This window comes from Phodopus roborovskii, unplaced genomic scaffold (assembly GCF_943737965.1).
Source record: "Phodopus roborovskii unplaced genomic scaffold, PHOROB, whole genome shotgun sequence".
Taxonomy (NCBI): Eukaryota; Metazoa; Chordata; class Mammalia; order Rodentia; family Cricetidae; genus Phodopus; species Phodopus roborovskii.
The window spans coordinates 13717120-13744942 of NW_026126558.1; the positions used below are offsets into that span (position 1 = coordinate 13717120).

Sequence of the window (27823 nt, forward strand, 5' to 3'; positions counted from 1 at the left end):
TGCTGAGATTGGGGGGTAGCAGGGCAGCCCATAGTAGCCTGGATGGAGGGGGCAGAGGAGCCTTTGTCTTCAAAAGTTGGCAAGGCTGCCAACTTAACTCTAGGCAGATCTGTTTTCTGAGATTCCATGGCTCCCTCACTGGCCCTGGGCATGGGATATACACTTAATTAAAGTTGATGGTGGCTTGCCCTTCTTTCTCCTACAGATTAATTAATTAATGTATTCATTGACTCTTTCATGCATTTATTCATTCTACAAGTACTCTCTGAGCTGCTCTTGAGCCCTTGGGTTGTGGTGGGCCCTGGAAATATCAGAGTGAGCCACACACTGTTCATAGCCACACCTAATAGAGAGACAGGCAATAATTCAGCTGTCCTACCACACACCATAAGTGTGACATGACAGACAGTGACAGTGCCAAGAGGAGTAGGTATATGGTACTCTGAGAGCCTGTAGAGGACAAAGAAGCACTCCAAAGAAGTGACTTTTACTGGTTATATTAGTTAGCCACTGCTGCTATAACAAATAAAACCAAACTTAGACACTTAAAGTAATTTGAGAAGTTCAAATATATCCTAAAGTCCATGTGTCAGGGAAGCTAGTTCCTTGCAGGAGGTATAGGGGAGAATTTTATTCATTTATTTATTTATTTATTTATTTATTTAGTTAGTTAGTTAGTTAGTTATTCATATATTTACTTGTTCGTTCATTCATTCATTTGATGTTTTGAGGCAGGATTTCTCTGAGTAATAGCCCTGGCTGTCCTGGAATTGCCTTGTAGACCAGGCTGGCTTTGAACTCCCCAAGATCAGCCTGCCTCCACCTCCCAAGAGCAAGGATTAAAAGTGTATGCCACCATTGCCCAGCTTCATGGCCTTTCTTGTCTTTAGAAGTTACTGGCCTTTCTCAGCACATGCCCCTTCTTCCATCTGCAAAGCTGATAGGTCCAGCCAGATCCTTTGCCTGTGCAATTTCCCGTGATTCTTCAGCATCTCAGTTCACTATTGTAGGAAACTGGTGATAAAACTGGACCTACTAGATCACCAAGAATAATTTCCCAAGTTGAAGGTCAGCTGGTGAGCAACCTTAGTCTCCCCTATAACTTCAATTCCATTTTTTAAGCAACTTAAGATATTCACATAAGATATGACATGAACATTTTTTGGGAGCCATTATTCTACCCACCATAGACACACAGGACCTAAAGAGTGAGAAGGAAGATTAGGATTATCACAGGCAGAATTGGAACCTTATGGGGTATGGTGTTGACAATGAATTGCTGAGACATGCCTGGGAAACCAAGCTAACAGAGCTGAAGAAGTAAAGAACGGTCTAACCCTGGAGAGTTGGGTCAGGCATATGAAAGGTCTGCTCCTTGCTCCAAAAGGCTGACAAAATGAACTGTTTAAATATTTCACTTGAGGGATGAGACGCTCAGATCTACTAAGGCACAAGACTATAGATGTAATTGCTTTATTGTTCACTAAAGGAAGGAAACATGCTGCCAGTTAAAATATGGTATATGGCATTGGTGGAAGCATAAAAGTAACCCCAGCACTCAGGAGTGGAGGCAGAGGAAGGAGGATCTTAAATTGGAGGTTAGCCTGGGTTAAAAAATGACATTCTCTCTTAAAAAGTAATGGCCATCCCAGTGCTGTGAGCAAATATCTACCAAAAAAGCAAATTAAGGAGGTTGTGGGGGAGTGTACTTTCTCCATTTGGGACAACCTGGGGCCCCAGCCCATGAAATGATGCCACCCATTTTTAGGGTGGGGTCTCCACCCTTTAGCTAACCTAGTCTACCTACTCCCTCATGGGCATGCTCAGAAGTTTGTCTGCTAGATGACTCTAGAACATGTCAAATTGACAGTCTATATTAATCACATAGCCAGGGATGTAGTTCAGTGGTAGGATGCTTGCCCAAGGCAGCAAGGCTCTGAGTATTATTCCCTGCACTGGGAGGAAGGGGGGCAAGGCAAGATGCTTCTAAATCACTTTGAATTTGTAGTTTATACTTATTTCAAGATCTCTTTTAGACTGAGAGTTTGGGTTTGGCTATAGATAGCTCTTATGCATACAGTAAAAATATAAGTGTGGAAAAAGTGATTACGGCATTACTAAAATTTCTCCACCTTCAAAGTCCTCTATCCTCAGAATAACTGTAACTCTGAGTCATCAAAGCCCAAGTGTCTGCAGGCATGGTTTTATTTTACTTACTTAATTTTAATTTTAATTTTTTTTTTCTTTGTAGCATTGGGAGCCACGGGGGTGTGGTCTTTCCTAGAAGAATTCTGCAAATATGTGAAGCAAGCTAATTTTGATTAACACTTCTAGAATCAAACATTTCTAGTCCAAGGAACTTTCCAGAATAAAAGCTCTAGGTCGCCCTCTCTTCCAAAGACCACTTAGCTCCTAGAAGGCTGAAGACTCTGGTATTCTCCCTGAGGCATTCTTGGGAGCTGCTGACACTTACTCTGCAGGTTTCCCAGCAGGCTCTTTGCATGTTTTCACAAGGCACAGACAGGGACAAAGCTTGGCATCACACCTGCCCATCTAAGGATGACTTCCAGAAATGCGCACATTTCAGAGATGCCAACAGGGAAGGGTTTTGAAAATATGCCTGAAGGTTAAAGATCATCCATTCAAGCTAGACTCATTCACATATTGGAAGTTGCAAATAGCAACTTATTCTTCCTGAGGACTGTGATGGCCACATTGTTGCATGCTTCAGAGTCAGCTAGTTCTTGCCAAAATGATTGGGGTATGACTATTATTATCATTATCACATACTTATTGTACATACTGAGAAACTGAGGCTTGCCTGGAACTCTAAACTTGTCTAACATTAGATCACCAGGTGGGAGAACCAGATGTGAATTCAGAATGAGTACTGATATGTTCAAGCAGTCTTCCTTCCTTCCTTCCTTCCTTCCTTCCTTCCTTCCTTCCTTTCTTTCCTTCTGTCTGTCTGTCTGTCTGTCTTAGTTCTTCATTGCAGAAGAATTATTTAAAACTGTTAGAGTACCAAGTTCCTTCCATAAATGTGTATGTAGAATCAGCTATGTAAACAGCAGGCTCTGCTCTGGCCCCCAGGACAGAAATATGAAAAAACAAAAACAAGCAAGCAAATAACAAAAAAAAAAAAAAAAAAAAAAAAAAAAAAAAAAAGCCCTGAAATTTTCACTGAAAATCCTGATTCTAAAAAAAGAAGACAGAGGCTAGCCTGTAGGACCAAAGAGGGTAAATACATACGCTAAGCATGTTTGGGAATACAAGCTGAGGGGAAAAGAAAACCCATTTTACTCCTATTGTGCAATGTTCTCCTTCAAGAATCTTGCAGGCTCAACATTAGCCTGCAAAACATTCAGACATTCCCAGGAAGGGAGCATGAAATCTGCATAGAAAATCTATTTTGGTCCCCAGCCCATTTTCAGTTGGCCTTTATAGTTGCTATCCTCCCTCAAGCCTGCCTGAGCATCATCTTCTAGGAGAGGAGAGAAAAAGGAGGGGAATAAGTACATATCCAACATGCATTTGGCTTTTTGTTGTGATTAGTAATATAGGTTTATTAGTAAGCACCACAGCATACACACATCTTTAGGTTAAATTAAGAAGGGACAAAATAAAAGAGTTCAAAGAAGATAAAATTAGGCTCTGTGTGTGTGTGTGTGTGTGTGTGTGTTTGTGGGCACACACACACACACACACACACACACACACAAGTGTGCACGTGTTAGGGACAGACTTGCCTGCCATGCTTAAGATCTTGGATTCCATTCCCAGAACCAAAATAAATAAAATTAAAATAAAATAAAAACAGAAATAAAGAGTTGAAATCCCAGGGTATCTGGAACCACAAGGCTATATGGAGATAATGGTTATTCTGATTTTTTTTTTAATCTGTAGGCTATCACCAAGATGAGGATAAAAATCTACACTATAGATCTCTCTGTTTAGCTACACATAGCAGGTACATAGTCACAAAGCTGATACCAGGATAGGTTTTTAAGAGATAATTTTACCTATGAAAGTTCTTCAGGAACACTTGTTTCAGAATCATTTAAAATTTTATTTATCAGTTGGTTTTGATGGCCTGCTGCAGAGGTATCCTTCTCTACTTTCTCCCCGAAAGCAGGAGCTCCTCCCCACAAGCTCACACGCCACTTGAACATATGTCTACATGGAAGAGCATTAGATTGTTAAAGCAGATGGTAGAATGCTTCGGAATCTGACAGCCTACTCTGACGACACTATCAGCAGACAAGGCTTGCCAGGGACGCGCATTTCAGGGAAAAGCTGCCAGAGAGAACAGATCTTTGCTTCACCCTCCAAGGTGCAGAGAGGAGCTTATGTTTGAAAACAAAGTGTTCAGTCTCTCTCTCTCTCTCTCTCTCTCTCTCTCTCTCTCTCTCTCTCTCTCTCTCTCTCAACAGTAAATGAGGATGCGGCTCGGCAGCATTATGGCACATGTGTTGTAGGCTGGGGAAATATTTTGCAAGCCATGGTTCTATAAACAGTACAGAATTGGGGTGTTTTCCATCAGAGGCAGGTGGGAAGTCAGAGAGGAAGCAGTTGGGAGAACTGCAGAGTAGCCTGTTTCTGTAGGCTGTGGGCTTCCTTCATTTTCTTCAGTCTGTGTTTCCCAAGCTGTCCCTACACATTTGGGGGCCATCATCGAATACTATCCCTTGTCCTATAAAAGTATAGGGAGAGAGAAAAATCAATGAGTGATTCAGAATGCTTGCCCACAGGTCTGGCTCTAGGTTAAACACTGATGCACCTGCCCGTTGCAATACACTGAAACAGTTTTGCACAAAGTAAAGTTGGGGGTTAAATATAAAGAAAACCTGAGCCAAATTAGATAAGCCTGGGTGGGGACAGAACTGTGCCCTATAGCTGATGGCTCTCTTTTCTGCTGGCTACCATGACACAGTACAAATACAGTCCATAAAGAAAGAATAACCTTTTGTGGAGTATTTGGCTGCATGGGAGCCTGGCTCACTTCTGTTTTCAAGGTTACTTCATCTTCAATGTTTCGAAATGGAGATTCTATGTAAGGAAGATGAGTCTCAGCAAAGGAAAAAAAAATCAAAACAAATAAAATCTATGTCTGAGCTGACTCCCATAGAAAGATTTGCATTTTGCCAAAATAACTTTCAAGCTCTGGCTTTTGAGTCACTGTCTTCTCTTCCTCCTGAGAAGTGAAAATATCATCCCTTTTCCAGCCAAGTTAACTCTGTGCTGTTCTCTACCTCCCTTCCAGTCACAGAAATATCCTTTAATACATTAATGGGGCTGTCATGGGCACACAAATGCAAATTCATTCTGAAATGGTCCCATTTGAGGTCATACCATCCACCAAAAAAAAAAAAAAAAAAAAAAAAGTCTATGGCTGGTATTTTCTAATTCCTTCAGGCTACCATGGGTGGGTCTCCTTTACACTCGCAATGGTGCCCCCTTTCAATTTGCATTTAAAAGACAGTAAATTGCAGGCTCCATAAACATTTTTGTAGTGATTTATTGAAGGCTAGAATGTCACTGGTGTTCTTCACACTTAACCAGGCCTGAGAATCAAATGCTGGCTATATATGCCAGCTCTCTGTCCCCATCATCCCTGTGAGGACAAGCCGGTCTGCAAGATATCTTCTTTTTATCCTTTCCCTTTCTCCCTCCTTTCCTTCCACTTGCCTTCTTTTTTGTGGAACTAAATGCCATATTTATCTTGCAGTTACAAGGAAGCACATTTTTAGTCGCCAAGCCCCAACTTTCAGCTCAGGACTTTTCAAAAAACTCGGTTTTTACCAACCAGCACGGTGGACATGGCATTCTTCATCACAGCTGAAGAAAAAGAGGAAAGAAATGGAGGGAGGGAGGGAGGGAGGGAGGGAGGGAGGGAGGGAGGGAGGGAGGGCAAAATACAAACCAGAAGACTTTCTTTTCCTCCTTCCAGTATGCGCCCTGCTCACTAGAAAGGGTTGCTACACTTCTACCACAGTGGTAGGCTACAGGCAGGAGCAACCAGGGACTTCGGGACTCCTCTGCTAAACCCTCAGAGCAAGGACTAGCTAGGCACCTGCAGTAAAACCTGTGATACCGTAATAATGCTAGCAAAGTGGATCTGGGGTCAGAAAGCATTTGTTCTACTTCCCAGCCAGCTAAGTCACAAACGGAGGTGCAGAGCCAAGACACGCTGTTTATCTAAGGGCACAGCGGACGCCTTGGCATCCTTCACCCTTTTCACGGCTGCTGGGGGGGGGGGCGCACCGAGAACCTTTCTGAGCACATTGTGCAGAAAGGAAAGGAGAGGGGCTGAGGGAAAGAAAGGGAAAAAAAGAAAAGGCTCTGCACCTCATCTGCCCTTCCAGTGTCCAGAAGGGAGGATTTCTTTCCATCTTTTTCATATTATAATAATGGCTTTGCGGCTTCTGAAAGGAGTCCCAGTATAAGCGCAAATGTTGCATGACCACGGAGAAACCCCGGTCTTTGTCGCACCAGTGAAAGTCCTTCTCTGCCTGCGTCTCCCTGCCATTAACTGAGATGAAATGAGTTTTCCCCCTTTTGATTCCGCCCCCCACTGCCTATTACAGTGTGACACGATTGGGCTTCCCGGCCCATTATTTCATGGAGGGTTCTTTTTATTCTGGTTTGGGAGTTCGCGCCTGCAAGGTTATCTGCACACAAAGCAACGCCTCACTCCGGGCATTTTTTTTTTTTCTTTCTGAAATCTGATCTCAGTGATAGGAGCAAGAGCATTGGCACTGAGTTTGTCAGATAAGTAGCTAGGTGCAAGAGTCATAATTTTTGTGACTTCAGTCAGGGCTCCCTGTTAAAATATGTCAACTGATAAAAATGTAAGCTTTATTTAAGAAAATAAATAACCTTTGTATAAAAAGTGTTGTCCTATGGCCTTAAAAAAAAAAAAGAACATTATGCCCCCCCTTCCTGGGGGAGGCACCTCCCCAAATTCAGATGTCTGTTTCCTGATGTGTATTTCCTAACAGTTCTTTTTGAGAGGAATTGCCACTCCAGGGCCACCTTTCAGTTCTCTGGGAGGGAAAAACAGGAGACTGATGGGGAGAGATGGATGTGGCACAGCTTGTCTGAAAGGACCCAGAGGAATTCCCACCCCGTGATTTATCCTACATTATTAGGAAATATTCCTGATCATAACAAGTAAATAAATCAAATCCAAAGTGGGGGTCGGGTTAGAAGCAGAGTCAAAGAATTTTAAGACAAATTTCTAAGGGGCACCATAATGGCACCCCTATGTTCATAGGGATAGAGACAGGGCCAGGCTGCCAACTTGCTTGGGGAACAATGCCTTACTGTTCCCACACGAGAAGCAGTCAACTACAACTTGAAAAATGTGTGTCTCCCTCGGACATGAGAGGAACACAAGAGGCCAGATGGCTCCACAATGGATTTTGGGATACCCTAAGGTTCTTATGCCATTGAAACCATCCCCACCCATGGGAAAAGCCACCTCGAGCCATTCTGGCAAGCTTGTTACATAAATATTAACGGGAGGCAGGTTGCTGGAGCCCCTGTGTGTTTCCTACCCGACTGCTGGCAGCCACACAAAGCCACCAGTGACAAAACTAAGCGGCGCAGGCTCGCTCAGGAGCCGAGTGCCAAGGAGAGCAAGGAGCAAGGTCCTGTCCCCATCCCTGTTCGAGGGCCCATACACCCAGGCCTGCAGCTGATAACACTGTAATAGCTCTCCTTTGAGAGCCACGGTTCCCGCCTGCTGATTAGTCATTTATCACACCTGGCAGCATGGCCGAACTATAATTACTCTTCTCTTATCCTACAGCACTGTCATGTCCGAGAGGAGAGGTGCAGCAGAGTCCCCAGTTAATGACACATTACCCTCTTGACAAGCACTTAAAGGTTTTATTGTAAATATTCAAGATATAAAACATCCGAGATTTCCTTTTTAATTATAAAAAGCAATTTCATGGCCTCCCTTCCCCAACCTGCCCCCCCCAACACACACCTCCCCAAATAGTAAAGTTTCCGCCTCCCTTATCCTCTGCTTACTGCAAACAAACCGATGTCCCTTTGTCACGTAAACTCATTGCTACAAGTTAACTCGGTATCTCTACGCAATTATCAGACATATTGCCTATGAAATTGGTAATTTAAACACACATCACATTTCCACAAAAGTTAAATTTCCGTCCCGAAAGAAGGGGAAAATGTGCATTTATATGAAAAATTATATATGAAAAAAAAGCCTAAAATGCAGCATAAATAGCCTGGTTTGCCTCGTCAGAAAGTGGAGGGGTGGGAGAGTCATGGCATCATTTTTTTTTTTTTAAAGATGAGCCTCTAACTGAAGTAAAAATTATATGCATATATTTTTTATAAACTAAAAAATTGGAAATTTGTGGGTCGTTAAATCCTGATTGCCTACTTATAAGGTTTGGGGAGAAAGCCAATGTAGCATCCAGCCATGCCCAGGGCTATTTCTGTAGCTCAAGGAGGGTGCAGCAGTTACTTCCCTCAGGGAGAGAGAGCCCTGGCAGGCTGCTCCATCTTGCCACCTTCCTGCTAGTATTTATGAGACCATCTTTCTGCTGAGCCAATCTTCAGTTAGCTTTCAGGCTACCATGGACCCACTTCCATCTGGGGATTAGGACGGAAGGATGGGAAGGGGTAGTGAGCCAGAGGTAATTAAATCTTTCCTTCTGATAGAGGGAAATTAAATGCACATACCCACTCACACACATATCACACACACACACACACACACACACACACACACACACACACACACGAGCTCACTGGAGTTAAACCTGCTCTAACTGCCCACTCTCCAATACACACACACACACACACACACACACACACACACACACACACAATTCCCAAGTGTACATTGCTTTAGGCTGACTACATGGATGGCGATGTAGGGATGGATGTTCAAGTGTGCTGTTTACGTGTATAAGATGACTGTGGTGCTTTTGCTGATGAACTGTATGGACAATGACAGAAAGCTTCTAGAGCATGCAATCTTTAGGTTTAGTATCCAGGAAGCTGTAGTGAAGTATGAGCACATAGAATGCTCTCTCTCTCTCTCTCTCTCTCTCTCTCTCTCTCTCTCTCTCTCTCTCTCTCTCTCTCTGTTCCATAAATCATTAGCATTAGTCTCTTTGCTCAAGTCAGCTGTTCCATGCACATCTTGCTTCCAGCTCCCTTCCTTCATCTGATGATCTTCCAGATGCTCTGAAGTTCAAGAGCATTCTCTCCTGGATGGAGGAAAGCCTTTGCTCAAAGGTCCATGGGATGTTGAAGCACAGAAGATGAAGAGTAGCAAGACTCACAAAGGCATACAGCAGCGAACACAAGTATAAACTGTGGAGTCCACTCCTCTTGAACGCTAGCTTGTCTGCAGTAGGGGTGGGAAGCTCTCCCTTCACTTTTAGAGAGGAGGTCTTTTGAGAAGTAGGGCAAGGACAAGAATAACAAGGAGATGATAATTTGCCAGCAAGGTGCAAAGAAAAGCTTCAGCCTTGCACAAAGACCCTAAAACTGGAAACCATGGGGGCTGTGGTAGGCTGCTGTCACCTCAAAGAACACTATATAGATGGGGAAGCTGGCCTTGTAGAAAAAGGAGAGAGCAAAGGTATGCACAGACAAGCACAGCAGAATCTTCCAAGTTTAGGGCCAGCACCCACACAGGCTGTGTGCTTGCTGTAGAGATCTCAACAATATGTGGTCCTGCTGAATCTTTGATGCCTACCATGCACAAAGCACTTGAGTTTCAGTGATGAATTCACACCTGCATTCAAAAGCAATGCTCTAGGAAATCAGAAGGGAAAGAAAATCCCTCAAGGTAAGTTTGATGTTAATATTATCATCCCAGGTCTAGAATCACCTAACAGCCGAGGGTAACACCATTCCATGGGCTGGGGATCTTTGCTCCAAACTAAAAGGAGAAAGCAAGCTAAGAATCAGCCTTCTGGTTTCTGTTTCTGCCACCATGGCTTTCTCGCCATAAATGGAGTGAACACTTAATCTGTGAGACAAAATAAATTGTCCCTGAAGTTGCTTTTGTCAGGTTCTGTCACTGCAATGAGAAGTAATACACTACACTACACACACACACACACACACACACACACACACAAATTAACACTCAAGCACCCAATGAGAAGTACTAACAGGAATGTTATTAGGTGAGAACAAGTGAAAGTCTGTTGGGTCTCCTATGACCATGAACATGAAATGACAGGAAGACAAATATGACTTTCCAGCTGAGGTCTACCAAATGCTCACATGGACGAGGTCATGAGTCCAGCCCTTTGGAGGGGGCCAAGCTTTCCATCTCCATCTTGTTGTACTTTCTCATCACCACTCTGGTGTTGAACTCACTTTACATTTCACAAAGGAGACTGAGGTTCTGAGAAGTAGTTGGAGGATCCCCAGATTTGACACAGACCACATCTATCCACTCCACCAAGTAGGAGGATAGAAAGATAGGAAATCAACCTGAGACACTGCATAGCCAGTGACTATGAGTCTTTCAACTTTCTGTCTGAGTTTGACTTCAATGTTTGAGTCACCATCACTGCCTCAGCCCAGTCCTTTCCATCCTGTCTCCTCTTTAGAGACCCAGCTGAAGGTTGCGTGCGATGTTTTCACCTATCCCCAGTGTACCCTCCTTGTTTCAAAGGCACTTTAAGAATCTAATGAAATAATCAAGATCTGGACATGCTGCCCTTCCCAAGTTGTTGGTCTAGAGACAAGTTCACTCTGGAGGTGTGTTCCTCTTTCTCCATATGGCGCCTCCTTCTCTTATGGGAAAATGGTCACATAGTGTTAACTGCCTGTTATCTATCTGCTTATTTAAGAGATGCCAAATGACCATGGAGAGAAAAGCCCAGAGAGACTGCAGCAGAGGTGCATTGAGACCACAGAGGAGACCTGAGAATGTACCACCAAGTGCTCCTTCATTTTCTCTTCCTCTCTTCCTTCTTTCCTATCTCTTCCCTTTCCATCCCCTTCCTTTTTCCCTTCCCCCACTCTCTTTTTCTTCTTTGTATATTTTTTTTCTTTCATTTCATTTTGCTGCATTCTGACCTGCTCATTAAACCACCTTACAAACAACTTGGGTGGTGACAGAATTCCCCTGGGGCTTTGGGGGCTCCCCAGTGTTAACAAAGAGCTGTTGTCAGTGTGATGTGCCGTTTTGTGTTGATAAAATGCAATCCACTGAGTCTGCAATAACACAGCTGTGGACCTTTAGTATCTCAGGATTCTAGAAATCCACTGAAGCTAGACCTTGACTGTGTGCCCAGAACTGCGTCATCCAGAGGCACATGGAGGGGTGCCATGGGAGTCAGAGTGCAGTGAGGCTTCATGAGGGGAAGAGACGGGAGGATGGAGGCGCTTGGTCTGAGCTACCTTCCCTCTCAACATCTCGACTTCTCTGTGAACCTGATGTATTACTCTCCCTTTGGGCAGCTTCCTGGTTGCAGGTAGTGTCTGTCCCTCCTTGAATTAAGTCCCAAATAAATGCCCAATTCCCAACTCTGTAAGACTTCTCAGTTTCAGTGTTTATTCCTTATTTAGTGATCTTTCTCTTACTGTCTCGTTTGGATTTCTTCATGATACTTGACTGAGGGTGGAACTGCTATAATGTGGGAAAGAAGCCCCAGCCAGAGAACAGATGAGGGCCCGGTGACCCCGTGACCACGGTGAGACCGATGTGCCTGTGTGCACAGGGTTTCCCAGTGGCGCCAGGGGTCACTCTATTCCAGGGATCCAAGGAAGCGGAGAGGACCATGGTGGACATATGTGGGACATGAAGTATCTGACTCATGACTGAAATCAGCCAACTCTAAACAAGACCTTCAGGTTTAACTAGAATTCTTTGAGATACTAAAAGTAAGGATGGTAGGCACTGTGCAAATGGAACACTACCCCCCATTTGTTATGAAAGTTGAAGAGGGGAGGGTCCAGTATTTACAAAAGCTCAAGCATACTGATAATTCCACTAACAGGTTCCCTTAAGGTCATTCTTAGTTCTCCAAGTTGGGTGGGTACTAGAGTCACTGAAGTTCCTGCAATCGCTTCCTGCTTCTTTCTCTCCATGAGGATCCAAGTCTCCTCAGCACTGGGGAGACCTCAGGGCTTGTTTCCCATTCATAATAAAAATCATTTCACCACAGCTGGAAAGAAACAGCTGCATCTGCCTTTCCCAACTCCTTCAAGACAATGATAAATTGGTACCCTCTTATCAGCACTCTGCTCCTGTGATGGGTAACAAGGATGGTGACAGGCAAGGAGTAGGTCACAGGCCTCTCTCTTTGGGAAGAAGCATACCCAATGGTTATCTGTGGAATCTAATGTCTCCCTAACTACCTACTCTCCGTGCCCAAGAAAGCTGACCCATAGGAACAACAGCATCAGTGATAACCTCTCAACAGTGGTGGTAATGAGTGTTGTTTACTACCCCCTCCCCCCCACTGCAATGTCCTGGTGAAAGAATACCAAGGAAAGTGAACTGAACTCCTCAATCAAAAGTTGCAGCCCCTGGTGGCCTCCTCTGGCCAAAAGCCCACAATTTCCTGAAGAACCTGATACAGATTTGGTTCAGGATGGTGACAGGCACCCAATCACTCTCCTGGAAAATTCACTTGGCTTCTCTAAACCCTAACATGACCTCCACAAACACGCTCTTCATTATTAAACTGTCCTCAAACCCCCATGTGCAGCCTCTTGCCTGCTGGAACTACCAGAGGGAGATGAGGAGAGGCAGGATGTAGCTTCTGGCCTTACTGTCACCTTATTCCAAGCACAAGACCCCCATGGTGCTGCACTCACTGTTTAAACAAGGGAAAATCCTGCTGGAAATTTTTGGAAAGTACATTTGTAAAACGTTGCATGATCCAACAGCCCGAGAGGAAAAGAGTAGCCGGGTCTGACACAACAGAGCAAGTCGCTCACTAACACAAAATGAATGTGCTTTTACTTTGCCTCTGGTTGCACAGAATCCTACACAGAAATAAGATGTATGCACGGTCAAAGGGGGGAAAAATCATGAAACACGAGGGATCACATGAAAAAGTCCTTGAAGATGTCTTTTACAATTGTTCCCAGCCCATGGATTTTATAGGACAGTCTAAACTTTCAGTGAAACATGGGATTTTAAAAATGAGGCACCCTTGATTTTATAACCCATTTATCTCAGCTCTTTCTTTCCAGAATTGCTTGAGAAAGCAAAGCAGCAGGCAAGGGCTCCAGAGTGACCATACAAAAATAATGTGACTTTGCTTTCAAAAGGTACGTGTGTGTGTGTGTGTGTGTGTGTGTGTGTGTGTGTGTGTGTGTGTATGAGAGAGAGAGAGGTGCTGGGTGTCTTCCTCAATTACTGTCCAACATAGTTTGTGAGACAAAGTCTCTCACTGAACCTGGAGCTCACTGATTTGGGTGCACTGGCTACCCAGCAAGCCCCCAGGATCCCTGTGCCTCTTCCTGCCCAGCAACACTAGGATTAAGATGCCTTCCAGGGAGCCCAGCTTTTTACATGGGGTCTGGAGATCTGAACTCAGGTCCTCATGCTTGCACAACAAACATTTTACCAAGTGAGCCATCTCTCCAAACTCTTAAAAAGCATCTGTGGGGCTGGAGAGATGAGTTAGTGGGTAAGAGCCTTTGCTGTGTATACATGAGAACCTGGCTCTGAATCCCTACAACCCCTGTACAAAAGCTAGGTGTATTCACACATGTCTGTGACCTCAGTGTTGGGAGGCAGCAACAGGAGGATCACTCTACCTCAAAACATAAGGTGAAAAGCAATGGAAGAAGACACGGAACATTGACCTCTGGCCTCCACACGAACATGTATACATGTACATATGCACCCACCCACACATAAACACACATAGCAGAATAGTGCTTTACAACCTCTTGTAATGACAGAAGAAGATAGGGTGTGGCTTTCAGCATGTACCCCAACCTTGGCCTCTCAGTGCCCCATACTAATGAGACTTCTGGAGTCACACACATATTTGAAAGTGAGGGAAATTGCCTGATGACTTACTGATGTTGGCCGTGGTGCTAGACAATGACACCGAGTAACTGGTGCATGTGACATTCTACTTTTTACTCTCACAGTCGAAAAGTCACTTACCCCAAACCATAAAAAACAACCCTGAAATGGTAAAAAATCAGTACAGCCCCAACTTAGTAAGGGGATGGTGGGCCTAGAGTCTAACGAGAGCAACCAGCTCGTGTCTGCTCATTTTTCTTGTGTGACACAGACAGAATATCAGAGATGCGCCTTTCTGGGATTAGGAGTCAGGGAGGTATACTCCAGGTGACTTTCAAAACTACAGGTCTCCAAACCCTTCTGCCTATGGTGTCTTGTAAAACTGATTAATTTGTTTCAGTGTTTCTCCATCATCCCATGTTGAAAACTGCAAGTGTCTCACATATGTAAGAATATCAACACTTGACTCATCTCACTTAGGGAAATGCTGAGAGGGCTAGGAGGAGGGGGAGGTGGGGCTCCTGTCCCTAAGCCTGCTCCAGCTGATCTTGATATTCACCACCCCCCATGATCCCATGTGATGTAGAACAAGCCTGCATTACATATTACATATCCTTGTGACCCTGAGATGTCTTGCAAATTCACTCGGCAAGGAGAATTGGAGGTCAGTGTGATGCATTGTGGGCTTTGAGCCATGACCCTTTGCCACAGCATCATGTTCCTGATCCAGTCAAGGTCTTTGTCTCCTCTAAGAGATCCTGGTTGACTGAACAGGACGAGGCAGTCAGTTGGAACTCCGGCAGTGGCTGTAACTTCTGCATTCCAGCTGGGGAGAATGGTCAGCATTCGGGGGGTTGGGGCGGGTTTCTGGAAAATTGGAGGCTCCTGTACTGACTTCAGTCTACCCCTTGCAAGGGGAGATCTGGACCAGCTCTGATGTCAAATGATTAGAGGCACGGGGCCCTTGACACGGTTATTAGCCCTGTGGTTGTTGATAAGCCACATCTGACAACGATGCTACACAGTGCCCTGTGTGCAGGTGACACAGACTTACGGACTCAACTGTTCCCTCTTTCCTGACATAATAAGCTGTGACAGAGTGACAGGACAGTGTTTGCATTTGTGCCCATAAAAAACCTTGAGGAAATAGAGATCTCTCCAGAATTTAGCCCTGGGAGGGATCACATGCCTATGTCAGGCAGCCTCCGCTGCAGCTAAAGTTGCTGCTAAAATGGTCACAAAGTCTGAAAACTGGACACCTGAGCATGGCTCCCCAGAAATGGTGATGCGGAGCACAGGTTCAGTGACCCCTGGACCTGAGCTAGGGCTGCTTTTTTCACTCAAATGTCAGCCAGTATCTTCTTATAATGTCAAACAAATTCCAGTATTGGAACCCTAATGAGCCGAGAGCAAAAAGAAATCCTTACCTTCCCCATTCCCCTCAACCCCTTTTCCTTATCTTCCTCCTATTTATTCCATTCTCAGCACACACTCACCACTCCAAATGCCAGGGACTGATCCTCAGGTGTGACTGCAGAAATCAGAGATTCTGGGCCAGCAACATCTGATCACTTCCACATGAGGAATGAGATGAAAGAATGTGAATTTGCACATCTTCATTGTTTAAAGATTCCCTAAGGGTTAGTTTGTGTGATGTAAAGTGAACTAGAAGAGATAAGATGGGCATAGCGGCACAAGCCTGAAAACCAGAGCTCAGAAGGCAAATCACAGGAAGATCAACCAAAGTTCAAGACTAAACTGGCTTGCATAGAGAGTTCTAGGCCAACCATGGCTACACAGTGAGATCTTGCCTCAAAACAAAACAAAACTACAAGGCAAACAAACACCAGGCAAGATAGAAACACTGATTTGGCTGAGGAGAAATAGGCACTGTCACTCTGAATCTCTGCCTAAGGCCATCACACAGGGCAGATGTTAAGAAACAATGCTGCAGTACTCAGTCTGCTGTCTGTTTTTATAAAGTTTTATCAACACATCATTTACATACTGTCTACAGCAGCTTTTGTACTAAAATAGCCAAGTTGAACATTATAATGGAGATCATGTGATGAAATATGCCAGCATTAACTATCTGGCTTTTTATTTTTAAAATGTTGACAGATTCCTGATGCAGAGGGCCCAAGGTATGGGGGAAAGTAGGGCTCAGATAGACTTTTGATTGCTGGTGAAGTCCCATTGAAGTCCAAACCATATGGTGATTTTGGCAAGTATGGATTAAGGACAGGTGTCATGTGATCACACTGGACTTAGAAATAAAAGGCAGCAGATAGTTCTGTAAAGCATGAGAGCCAGGCATAGTGATATATCCCTATAATCAGTGTTCAGGGGGCTGATGCTGGGGAACAGGGAGTTTGGGGCCAACCCCATCTGAAAAGAAGAGAGAAGAGGAGGAACAGAGAGAGGAGAAGGAGAAAAAGGAACAAGAGATGGAGGAAGATGAGGGGAGGAAGGTAAAGAAGAGGGGAGGAGGGGAAAGAAGAGGAAGGGGAGGAGGAATGCTTTACCTATTTTGCCTCTCCATGTTTGATAAGACAATGTCACCCAAAACATCACAAAAAAAATCTGGAAGTCTGAGGCCTAAGGTAACTCTGGTCTACACAGTCACAGTGATCCCCAGGTCCATCTACAATTTAGTAGTGTGATCTTGCAAAGCTCAAAGCAAGCTGTTCTCTGAGTCACAGAGACATGCTGGGACCCCAGCTTGACTGACCCTATACCATGACCTTCTCCTTTGGTAATCTCACTGCCTCTTCTATGCTGAAAGAGAATATGCAGGACACTCACTGATAAACACACAGTACCATACACTTCCTGGGATGGCCATCCTAACAAAGAAGAATTGATTCCGCTTAGGAAAGGGTACCACGGAAGGAAGCTGAGGCCAGAATGAAGAAACCCTGGTTCCAGGCTCTCCTTTTTTTCCAGCTTCTTATTTGCACTTGGATCCACTACCAAGCTCCTGCCAAAGATTTCCCAATAATTAAAGTAAATGATTTGGTTATCCAAGGGCTAACCCTCAGTTCTTTCTGATTCCGTGATTGTTGTGAAGGAATTCTTAATGGTAGAGCCTGATACTTCCATGGAATTAGAGGTTCTAGGATGACGATGTCAGCTCATAACAGCGGACAGTAAGTCCACATCATCATAGGCAGGTGGAAGGCACTAACAATAAATATTTCACAAAGAAAAACAAATACTTCATGCTGCCTCCAAAAAAGAAGCCATGGCTCCCATCACTACTTCTCCAATTACAAGTGGTTTTACAAGTAATCTGCTCAGGCTAATTTTATTAGCTTGGGCTGTTCACAAATAGCATTGTTTACAATATCACCACAGAGAACCTGAAATCTGATTAAATTTAGCCAACAGAGGATGGAGAAAGAGAGGCTCAGGAATTGGTATTCAGTTGATGGACACAATATCTATCAAAAGAGAATATTCTGTAAACCACTATTTGAGAATGCAAACTTCTTTAGGGTTTGGACTCAAAAGCACTCATTCTTGTGACTAAATAAACATACACATATCTGAAGAGCATGCCTCCCTCTCTGCCTTGGTTCTGTCAGGAAGCCACGGAGCATACAACCACAGTGCCTAGCTAACCATGTAATTGAGAACTCCCCACTCTCTTCACTATGGGAATCTGTCAGTTAAAGTCTAAGGATACATACACGCCACTATGAAAATGAACTTACACAAATCTGTCTGTGGATCAGGAGGGGCTGGGATGCAAGCCGACATTTTGCTACTTAATTGGCTGAGCCCAGCTTACCCATGCACATGTGTGTTTGGGCGCTGGTGTGCTGTATTAGATGACTTTTCTTGACAGACCTATTTAGTGAGGAGGAGGTGTTTTTCCCCCTAGATAATTGCTCAAAATCACGCTTTCAAAGTGAGAGTGATTCAAACTTGCCTGTCTGTATTTTGCAAACACACTCGGAAGGAATGCAAATATGTCTTATTTCTCATTCTATGCACAAGTTTGGGTATTTTTTTTTTCCTTCTTTCTTTCTCCTCTTCCTTGAGCAATGAAGGAGAAGGAATTCAAATACTCCAGAGTTCAGCCCATCCCTAGAATGATTTACATGGACCAAATCTTTCAGAGAATGTTTTAACCCCAGTATAAGCCCAGCAGCCTCACTAAGCTGTTAAAACAGACCCTACCAGTCAAACAAAACACTGGGGCCCTAAATATCCTTTTGCTGCATAACTTGTTAGATATTGGTAGGCTTGGAGGTTCTTGAGGTTGGAGCCCACCCCTGCTCCCATGTCTCTGGCAACACACACCACATTTTTAAATAGAATATCAAGGCACCTCAACATACCCTTCTACCACCTTTCTGTGTCCGACCCCTTTATCCCCATTTATTGAGTTCAGTTAATGCTGCCTGTTGTAATGTTGACTGACCTTGTTGGCTTGATCCTGTTCAGGTAACCATAGGTGCTGTGAGTGAGTACAACAGCCAGGATGTGCCCAAAAGACAGCATTTCATAGCACGTTCCCCCATCATCTGACACTTACATTCTTTCTACCCTTTCTTTCAGTAGCACACTAGTCACATGTTCCTTTGTCTTTGGTAACATTTCGGGGGGGGTCTCCCAGCAGAACAGGCCCTGTAGTATCCAAATCCTCAGAATGGTTAAGCGGGGGTGTCTCTCTTTTTTCCCTTTGGATGACACCCCGCAGAGTGGATGGAGAAGGGGCTTTGAAGTCAGCCCATCTTCATGTTTCCCTTAAAACATGATCTCTCCCCCATGAGGGTAGCAGCCACTTTTTATTTATGAAAAGGACATTGTTACCTCTTTACATGACACTTGGCATGGAAATCATCTGGACCATGGTAGGTGCTGCATGGACAGGAGTCTGCTTTGTCCCTGATTCCCTTGACAATCTCTCAAGACCTCTGTTAGCATCTTGTTTTCTCTCTGTATTTTCAAATATCCATGTAGAGATCCTAAGATGGTTGATGCTGACATTAGCAAGCACACAAGCATCCTAATAAGAGAATTCTGAGATAAGACAGAAGCCATTGAAGTTGGCTAAAACAACAAGATTACCACAATGATCCACATATACTTTAGATGTCAGCAAAGTTCTGTAGCATAGGGATCTCACAGTTAGGGTTCCTCTCAACACCAAGACACTGGAAGAGGTTTAATGAGGATTCCATGGTCTAGTAAATACTGTAGTCTAATATCAAAAAGTAGGCCCATGACAAAGAACTGCTTGGCAAAGACCTGTACATACAAGAAACAAAATGCAGAGCCAATACTAGGATTCTCATAGGATTCTGTTTTGTTAATGAAGGAAATATAAAAGTCTAGATATGGAGTGGCCCTTGTATATTGTTCAGAGTCCAATCCTAGAAAATTAAAGAATTGCATAATCCTTTACAAACACTAAAGAAATTTCAAGACTACCCCAATCTACTCCTTCTTTTCAAGTACGGAAATTCAGTTCTGGGAAAAATACTTTTTCAAACAGCTATAGTTTTAGTAATTATGAAAGGTAAAAATACGTACCTCTAGCCTCTTTTCAACATTTTTTGACCCTTGTATAAAATGCTAAGAGTGGTGCCTACAATGGGACATCTGGTCATGGCATCAGTCTCACCAACAAAAGCTTGAGATAGAAGGGTTTCAGTTGTTATTTTATTTGTTTGTTTGTTTGTTTGTTTTATTTTTACATTGTAATGACTAAATGGATAAACAATTAGTATTTTAATTATCGTATTGCCAGACAGTCAATTTAACTAAATGAAGCAGTTGTGAAAACTGAGGTCTGACTGTGTGTTGCCAATACAAGTGATATTTTACAGATTTTCTTAGAGCTATGAGAACTGAAACCATTCTAGGGCCATTGCTGGAGTAAAACTCAGTAGTGCAAGAGTTTATCTGGAATAAAGAAATAAAAATTGTGAAGGATAAGAGCCACATTTGACACACGGCCTCAGGGTCTCCATCTAAAATGGAGCTAATGTGACCTAGCACACAATACAGGTTTAAACTGGAGGGTTGGAAGGTTGGGGGATGCTGTGGTCCTGTGTAGATTTAGGATGAGTATTAGGAAACAAGGAATTACCCCACAGTACCTCCTCTAGTTACCAACTCTATGTGGAATGCAATTCTATTTTCTAGTTGGGACAGTCAGTGCAGCTTCCCAAGATAAAGAAAATCCCAGACCACTAGAGATCCCCATAGGTTCTTGGATATCTTGTGTTTCAGGTGTGATGGCACACACTCTTAGAAGGGGTACTGTCCAAAGTCTTTGAGGGTTGTTTTTTGTTTTTGTTTGTTTGTTTGTTTTTTGTCAGTTTTTCCTGTCAGTTTCCTTCTTCCAAACTGGGAAGATCCTGTGTAAAACCCCACAGGAAGCTCGGCCAATTCCACCTGATTTAAGGAGGAAAAGAATCCTCTGCCTGCTGCTAATACAGTTCTATGCAAAAAACCGCCAGAGAACGCTTGTCTAATATAGGGCCTTAGCATCCAAGCAACTCAAAATAGTGTCTCCAGTCACCAGCCCTGGAAGAGACATACGTTCTGATCTTGTCACTGGTGGTGGTATGCTAGTAACAGTAGTTTTTGCTTAGAAGCAAGCCAATGCCCAACTAATACGACAGGAAAAGAAAAAGACTACAAATAAATGAACAAATGAATTCCATACAGAGGGCATTGCCAGGAATGGGAATGGTTTGTTTCACTTCTAATTGTTTTCTCTTTTGTTTTTCAAATGATCCACAATGGCAAGAATTCTTTTCTTTTGGTAACAAGGAGACACCACACGTAGAGAAAAAAGCAGGGGATCTGGTATCAGCTTTAGAAGAGGGAAGGGAAGCTGCTCTAAGAAAGGTGAACAAAGCTAGGCTCTAGTGAGAACACACCAGAGACCCACAGCAAGGGGCAGCCACTTGAACTGAACTCCACCCACATTCTGCCTTTTGCTTTGCTTGGGGACTGGGGCAGAAATGAGAGAGCACCAAGAAGTGCTGAGGTCATAACTAACTGGGCAAATCAATGCCATCTGGAGGGATCGGGGGTCTTCAGAGGTCCCTGAAAGGATGTCTATTTCTGCAAAGAAGCCACAGAGATTTCAGAGCCTGCACCTACAAACAAGCACCATCTTCTCTCTCCTGTGCCCTCCTCTTCCCCCAGATCTCTACTTCTTGAGCTCCTGGGTTAGAGGGGAATTTTAAACAAATACTAGATGCAGAGAACTGCAAAGGGGATAGAGTCAACACTTTCACACTAAAGGACACAGAGCAGCTTCCTAGAACTGTACAGAGGCAACAGAGATAATGCCCTTGACAAGAACGTGAGTCTTCGGTGACACCTGACTATCTCTGGTCAGATGACATATCTCCAGTGAGCTGACATGCTAGATACAAAACAATAAAGCAATCAGAAAAGGGGGACAGCTGTCAGCCAAGCACTACATTTTTGGTCGAGCAGAGGTCTAGGCAGGGTGGAAGTGACCACACATCATAGACAATTCAGCCAACTTGTTGCCCTTCACTTTCCATTTGAACCATGTATGATGGAGACCCAATAAGACTGGTCCCACGGCAGGTGTGGGAGGTATTTGAAATAGAAGTTCTGGGAGACAGACCTAGTGTCTATTAAGCTCGGGTATTTTTTTTTTTTTCTGTTATTTGGTTTTGGTGTCACATTAAACCAAGGGCCCAGAGGTTAAAAGTTGGAAATGGGTAGCCAGGCTGCTTCTAGGATGAAGAAAACCCATGAAGGAGAGCCAGCTGGAACTGCCATAGTCAAGTTCATATATCTTTTCCACACCATGCCTCTCCTGCCCTGCTTCCTGAGTAATTACTTAACTCAGTTGTCCTCTTAGGCGCCACCATAGTGTGCTGGGTGGCTCCACAAGTCACAGACCCACACACATCACATGCTTCAGATCTGAAGTTCTGACCGTACAACCCGTGTGCTAGGAGTGGGTGAGGACCCGGGGTACCAAGAGCAAGAGTTGCCGCTTTGGTTCTCATTTCAAAACTACTTGAAAATGAAGAACAGAAAGAGGTAGGTGTGTTTCACAGATGCTGCTGAGATTAAAGGGTACACAGAGTTTTGCAAGGACAAAAGCCTATATTCACTCATCCGTTCAGTCATTTGCTCATGGGTCCATTCCTTTACCTGAGGGGGGAAAAACATTGAGTGTCTATACTGTGCCAAAAAGTGTGTGGGGTATGCAAAGGTGTCCAATGAGGAGGTGATGTTAAGTTCATACAAATGGAATAATGCAGTTTTCAATGTTCCAGGACCTGAGGAGGGGCACTAACCAAATCTACCGTGGAAAGTCTGTGGCATCCTCACAAAGGGGCTTCATAAAATTTCCAAGCACTGCGGAGTAAGGGCTGGGAGGGTGCCAGTGATGGGGAGGATGCTCAGGCAGAGGAGTGGGGGACAGGGGCATATACAGCAGCTGTCAAAGTTGGAAGAGAAGAGTGGGTCCTTAGACCAAGGGTCCTACTGGACCTGAGGGGCCATGAGTCTTGTCTATTCTCTGCCATGGCTGCCAGATAGCTTTATGGCAGAAGCCCAGCACTGTATCCCCTTGCTCACAAACTCAGTTGGCTCCCTGCTGCCTGCATACAGAACCCTTGTTTGGGAATACACATTCCACTTCTAGATCCATGGACAAACAATTGTACTCCTATAATTTATAAAGCACAGACATGAAGCTGGTGCATGAAGAGAAGAGATCCCAGACATCCCTGCAGCATTACTATTTCCTGAGTGGCAGCAGGTAAAGAAATCATGTGTGGAAGGCTCCTCGGAGCAGGAGGCAACATAAAGTCAGAGTTTGAGGAACATTCCATGTCAGAGGCGCTTCACCTGAGCACCCCTTGATTCTTTGTTGAGAGAAATTGTTCTGTGTAATATAGGATGTGCCCTACATGCCTGGAGCACTCCAGCCCCCTTGCTCCATTCCAGAGTTGTGATGATCCAAAATGTCTCTAGGCATTGCTAAATGTCCTCTGAGGGTGGGTGGAAGGGAACAAAATGGGCTCCATTTGAGCACTCATGGTCAGGGCTATAAATGTTTCCAGAGCATTCACTGTTAGGAACTTTAATATCATTGGCTTTTTAGTGGGTGCAGCCATACCATTCAGGAGTGTGTGTGTGTGTGTGTGTGTGTGTGTGTGTGTGTGTGTGTATGATGCTTGTGCACATGTGTGTGAGGTAGTAAATGCCCATGAACAGGCATGTAAGAGGTCAGAGTGGGAAATCAGGTGTCCTCTCTGTCACTCTGTTTTATCCCCTTGAAACTAGTTCTCTCATTGAATATGAAACATGCAAATGGTTCCTCACCTTTTCAGCTGGACTAGAAGGCCAGTAGATCCCAGTGATCCTCCTGCCTCTGCCCTCCCAGCTCACTGGTCTCATCTGGCTTTGAATTAGGTGATGGGAATGCCAACTCATGACCTCATGCTTGCAAAGCAAGCACTCTTACCCACTGAACCACTTCCCAAGCCCATCAGATTTAATCTGGAGTAGGAACATGGAACCACACAAGTAGAGCTCTAATGATGCCACTGTTAGAGGTCTGATCACACTTAGTAAAGGTCTGTCCACAAAATGGAAGGGCTTCGAGTACCCATTCCACAAACCTGCCCATCTCTGTGTGTCCAGAGGGGCCTCATGGATTTCAGTGAGTCACTGGTAGAATCTAACTTGAGTGTTTCAAAGTTTCCCAAGACCTTGAATGGAGAAGATACCACGGTAGTAAATTGTCTGTGCTTCCAGCCTCAGAACCTTACAACCTAAACACTCCATCCTGAAGAGGGAAGAGCTTGGGATACTGTGTCCTAGCCCAAGTGCAGGTCTGGGGGTCTGACCATGTGCTAGCTTACACACATGGTCTTATCTACCCACAGAACACTCGGCTCTACTCTTCGGGCTGGACCATCACCATCCCAACACCATCCATAGATTTCAGTAATATCTAAACTTTGCTCTAAATAAAAACAAACAAATAAACAAATAAAACCTACAAACTGTTAGTGAATCACGTGTGTATCACGTGGTTTTATTTATACACATATGGAGTTCTGGAAAAAAGAGGCTGCACATCCTGGTGGAGCCAGCTTCTGAGGAGCTGTGGAAGCTGCTGCCTGTGAGGGAAAGAAGGGGAAGGGAAGGGAAGGGGAGGGGAGGGGAGGGGAGGGGAGGGGAGGGAAGGGAAGGGAAGGGAAGGGAAGGGAAGGGAAGGGAAGGGAAGGGAAGGGAAAGGGAGAAACGTGAAGGAATGGGACAAAAAGTGCTAGACTTTGCTCCATTGTCAGAGTGATTGTCTAGGGTACAGAGCCCTGGCGTTGCACATTTCTGTAATCCCAGCACTCCGGAACTGGAGATACACAAGGAGTTCTGGACATGGGGGCTGCGTGGGCTGCAGGATGCTGTCACAGAAAGGGGAGAGTGGAGGAGACAAAGCACTTCCTATTTTCCCATGTATCAACATACTATTGCAGTTGTTTGAAGAAAGTGGCAGACACTCCAAGGATATTTCAGAGTTCCTTTTGGAGTTCCTTTTGAGCTTGTTCATTATTTTCTGGTTCTGCCTTTTTTTTTTTTTTTTTTTTTTTTGGTCTTGTTTTGTTTTCTTCAAAAGTAAGGCTACTTCTAGGAGAGTTCTGTTTTTCTTCCCTTTATTGCCTTCCTGGTCTGTCTATCCAGCTGCTTCCACCTGGGAAAGGCAACACCAAACGCCACCCTGACAGCCAGGCTTTCTGCACAGCGGCTTAATTACTCATTATGAGATCCCACCAACAGGAGCTCCGAGCTGTGGTTTTGTAATAAGGGCTGTTATCTTTCCTAAGACTTTCAACTCCTTCACTAAGGGACTGTGGCAGAGATGTCGCCAGCCCACTTTCCACAGGAAGGGAGCAAAAGGAATTTAATGCGTGAATCTGATGCCATTAACAATGCTGACAGCTGTTTAATCCCAGTAGAAATAACAGCTGAGTCCCAACTGCAGGAAAAATAATTAACTCTTCAGTGGGTACGGAGGACGAGATCTTACGAATCAATTATGGGGTCCCATCCTTACCTGTGGTTTTTGTCAATTATTCAGCCATTTGGTCGGGGAGGCTACGAGGCTAATAAAATGACAGGGGGCCCTTGAAGGCAAAGGGACTTGTTAAGTCCAGAGAACAGATTTATTAAATGGGCCTGTTCGAAGTTCGCCATTAATTAAACTAAAGAACCATTTTTTTTTTTTTTTTCCTCTAGGTTTCTCCTGAATCACAGGGCATAATGAACTAAAGGAAAAGGAAAATGACAAAGTGAGAGATGTTGGCGACTTGCTGGCAGGGAGGAGAGCTGAGCCGGAAGGGAAAGAATAAACAGGTTCTGTAGCAGAAACGGAAACACATGGTGGGACTGGAGGCAGTGTGTTCCTTTATGACACGTGCCATTTAATTTAGACGAACCATGTAGACACCTGCCGACAACAGTCAGTCTGTTACTTGGCTCCTCCAGTGATGGGTAGCCAGCCCCTCTTTGAGGTCCAAGTTCTCTTGCCCCCCCCCAGTTTGCTGACATCCTTCTGGTGAGTATCTCTATTGCTTTTAATTTGTAAAATATTATAGATATAAATATGTCTGATTAAGACCCAGCTTTGAAATATGTGGCACTCACTTAGCGGCTCCCAGATAATAAAGTGCTCCTGGATCCTCTCCATTCATTTATAATGTGAGACTCCCAGCAGATGTCTTAAGCATCCAACGGTACAAACAGCAACAATACATGCATTATTTAAATTTGGCTCTTTGTCTGAATGTCCCTCTCCCTAGTGCAGCAGCTGATGACCCCTGGGGGGGGGGCTTCGTTTCATCTGAAAGTGGCATGGCTTTGCCACCTGACCTGTTCCCTCCAGAGAGGTCTTGAGGCTGCTGGGCTTGTGGAGAGTGGGAAGAGACCTTTACCAGCTCAGTTAAACTGACAGGTGACAAGAGAAGGTCCCCAGCCAAAAGCAGGTGAGCCCTGGTGGAGCTTCTTAAAGCATCTGCTATACTTGTGCTATCATCCCCATTGCACTGATGGAAAAACTGAGGTCCAAGGAGAAGAAATGGGCTGGCTGTCCCTTGTCAGTGTTCTATTTAAATGCAAACAGGTAGATATGCCTTAGTCCTTGGCTACGCTTAATCCAAACTCACAAAGGAAGGTTAGTGTGAGATGACTGAACATGACACAAAGATTCCCAGGGAACATTCTATGGAAAGTCTTGGCTCACTCAATATCTATTTTTCTGTCCTTCAAGGAATCATTTGGTCCATTGCAATGGTTAAATTCATGCCCAACTTGACAGAATCAACAGTCAGCTGGAATCATCCAGAAATGTGTCTATGAAGGTTGCTTCCAGAGAGGTTTAAAGGAAAACCCACCCTGGGCGTCAGCAACATCATCCGATGGCCTGGGATCCAAGACTGAATGAGAAGGCCAGCACACCGAGTGTCAGCATTTATCCTTTACTTACTGTGACACAGAAGGGAACCTAAACCTCACGTTTCTTCACCCCATGCCGTCCCTGCCAAGAAGACATGTCTATATCCTCAAACAAGAAACCCTTCTTCCCTTAAGTTGCTCCTGTCAATTAGTTTGCCACAGCAAACTAATACATGTGAGCCATGTATGACTTGATCACAGGGCACTCTTCCCTTCTCATGTTCACAGATTCATTACCTGACCACAACCTTAAACAGCCTTCCTCTTGGTCACACCAATTGGCTTCTGAATAAAGTATGGGACTCCTACTGGGCAGGAAGTCAACTTTGATCGTGACTAATGAAGTACTTAAGGAACATTCTAGAACTTACCATTGGAACTCATACCCAAACATCTAGGACCAGCTGCATGGGGGCTGTGGACTCCTCACTCCACTCCCACTACACACATACAGTGATAAACAGGGTCTCTGAGCAACACTGGGAAACAAAGGCTCCAAGTGAAGAGGAGAAGAGGGGATCTAACAGTTGAGCCCCTCACCAGGTTCCCAGGAGTCCATCTGATCAGAGAATGTTTTTTCCTTGCCTGAAATCTAAGGGTGAAAGAAAACTGAGCTGAGAAATATGGCTGGGTGGGTAAAGATGCCTGCTGCTCCTATGTGGCAGAAGGAGAGAGCTGACACCCCATAGGTGGTCTTCTAACCTCCCTGAATGTTTGTCGTGGCATTCATGTATGTGCTCCATGTACACACATGTGCACATGCATATACACACATGCACACCAAATAAACAAGTAAGTAAATAAATAAAATGAAGAGTTTCAAATAGGAGAAAGGACTGAGTAGTTCAATTCTTTTCTTTCTTTTTAACTTGTATTGATTCTTTGTGGATTTTACATTATGCATTTTGATCCCACTTATCTCCCTGTCCCCCTCAAATCTGTCTTCTGTCCTTGCAATTCTTCCAAAACAACGAAAAACCAAACAAAACAAAGAGACAAAAACAAACCAACCAAACAAACAAAGAAGAATCCTGTCGTGGAAGCTGTCGTATGGTCTGTTGAGACACACACAGTTTACCCTTTAGTCTGGTCATCTTTACTTGCAAGTGTTCATTGCTTCCACCCACAAAGGGGTTATGTGACAAACATTCCAAGTCCCTTCTTATGGTAATACTGTGCTCTGCAAATGGCTCGGATCCAATCCAATTGAACATAATAAAATGAAACAATCTGGGAGCTATCTCCAATAGCTTTCATCTTCACCATACTAATGATTTCAAAACCAATGAGCAGAGCTGGAAAAGGAGGATGAAAGGAAGGAAGACACAGCACTCTCTGCCTGGC

The 27823-nt window shown here is 44.2% G+C and overlaps 1 protein-coding gene across 1 annotated transcript in view; it reads right to left on the reverse strand.

Annotated features, from left to right (window-relative positions):
- The window catches only part of Wwox (WW domain containing oxidoreductase), an 888030-nt gene that overhangs the window by 179648 nt on the left and 680559 nt on the right, over positions 1-27823 (reverse strand). The gene's annotated exons all lie outside the window — the stretch shown is intronic.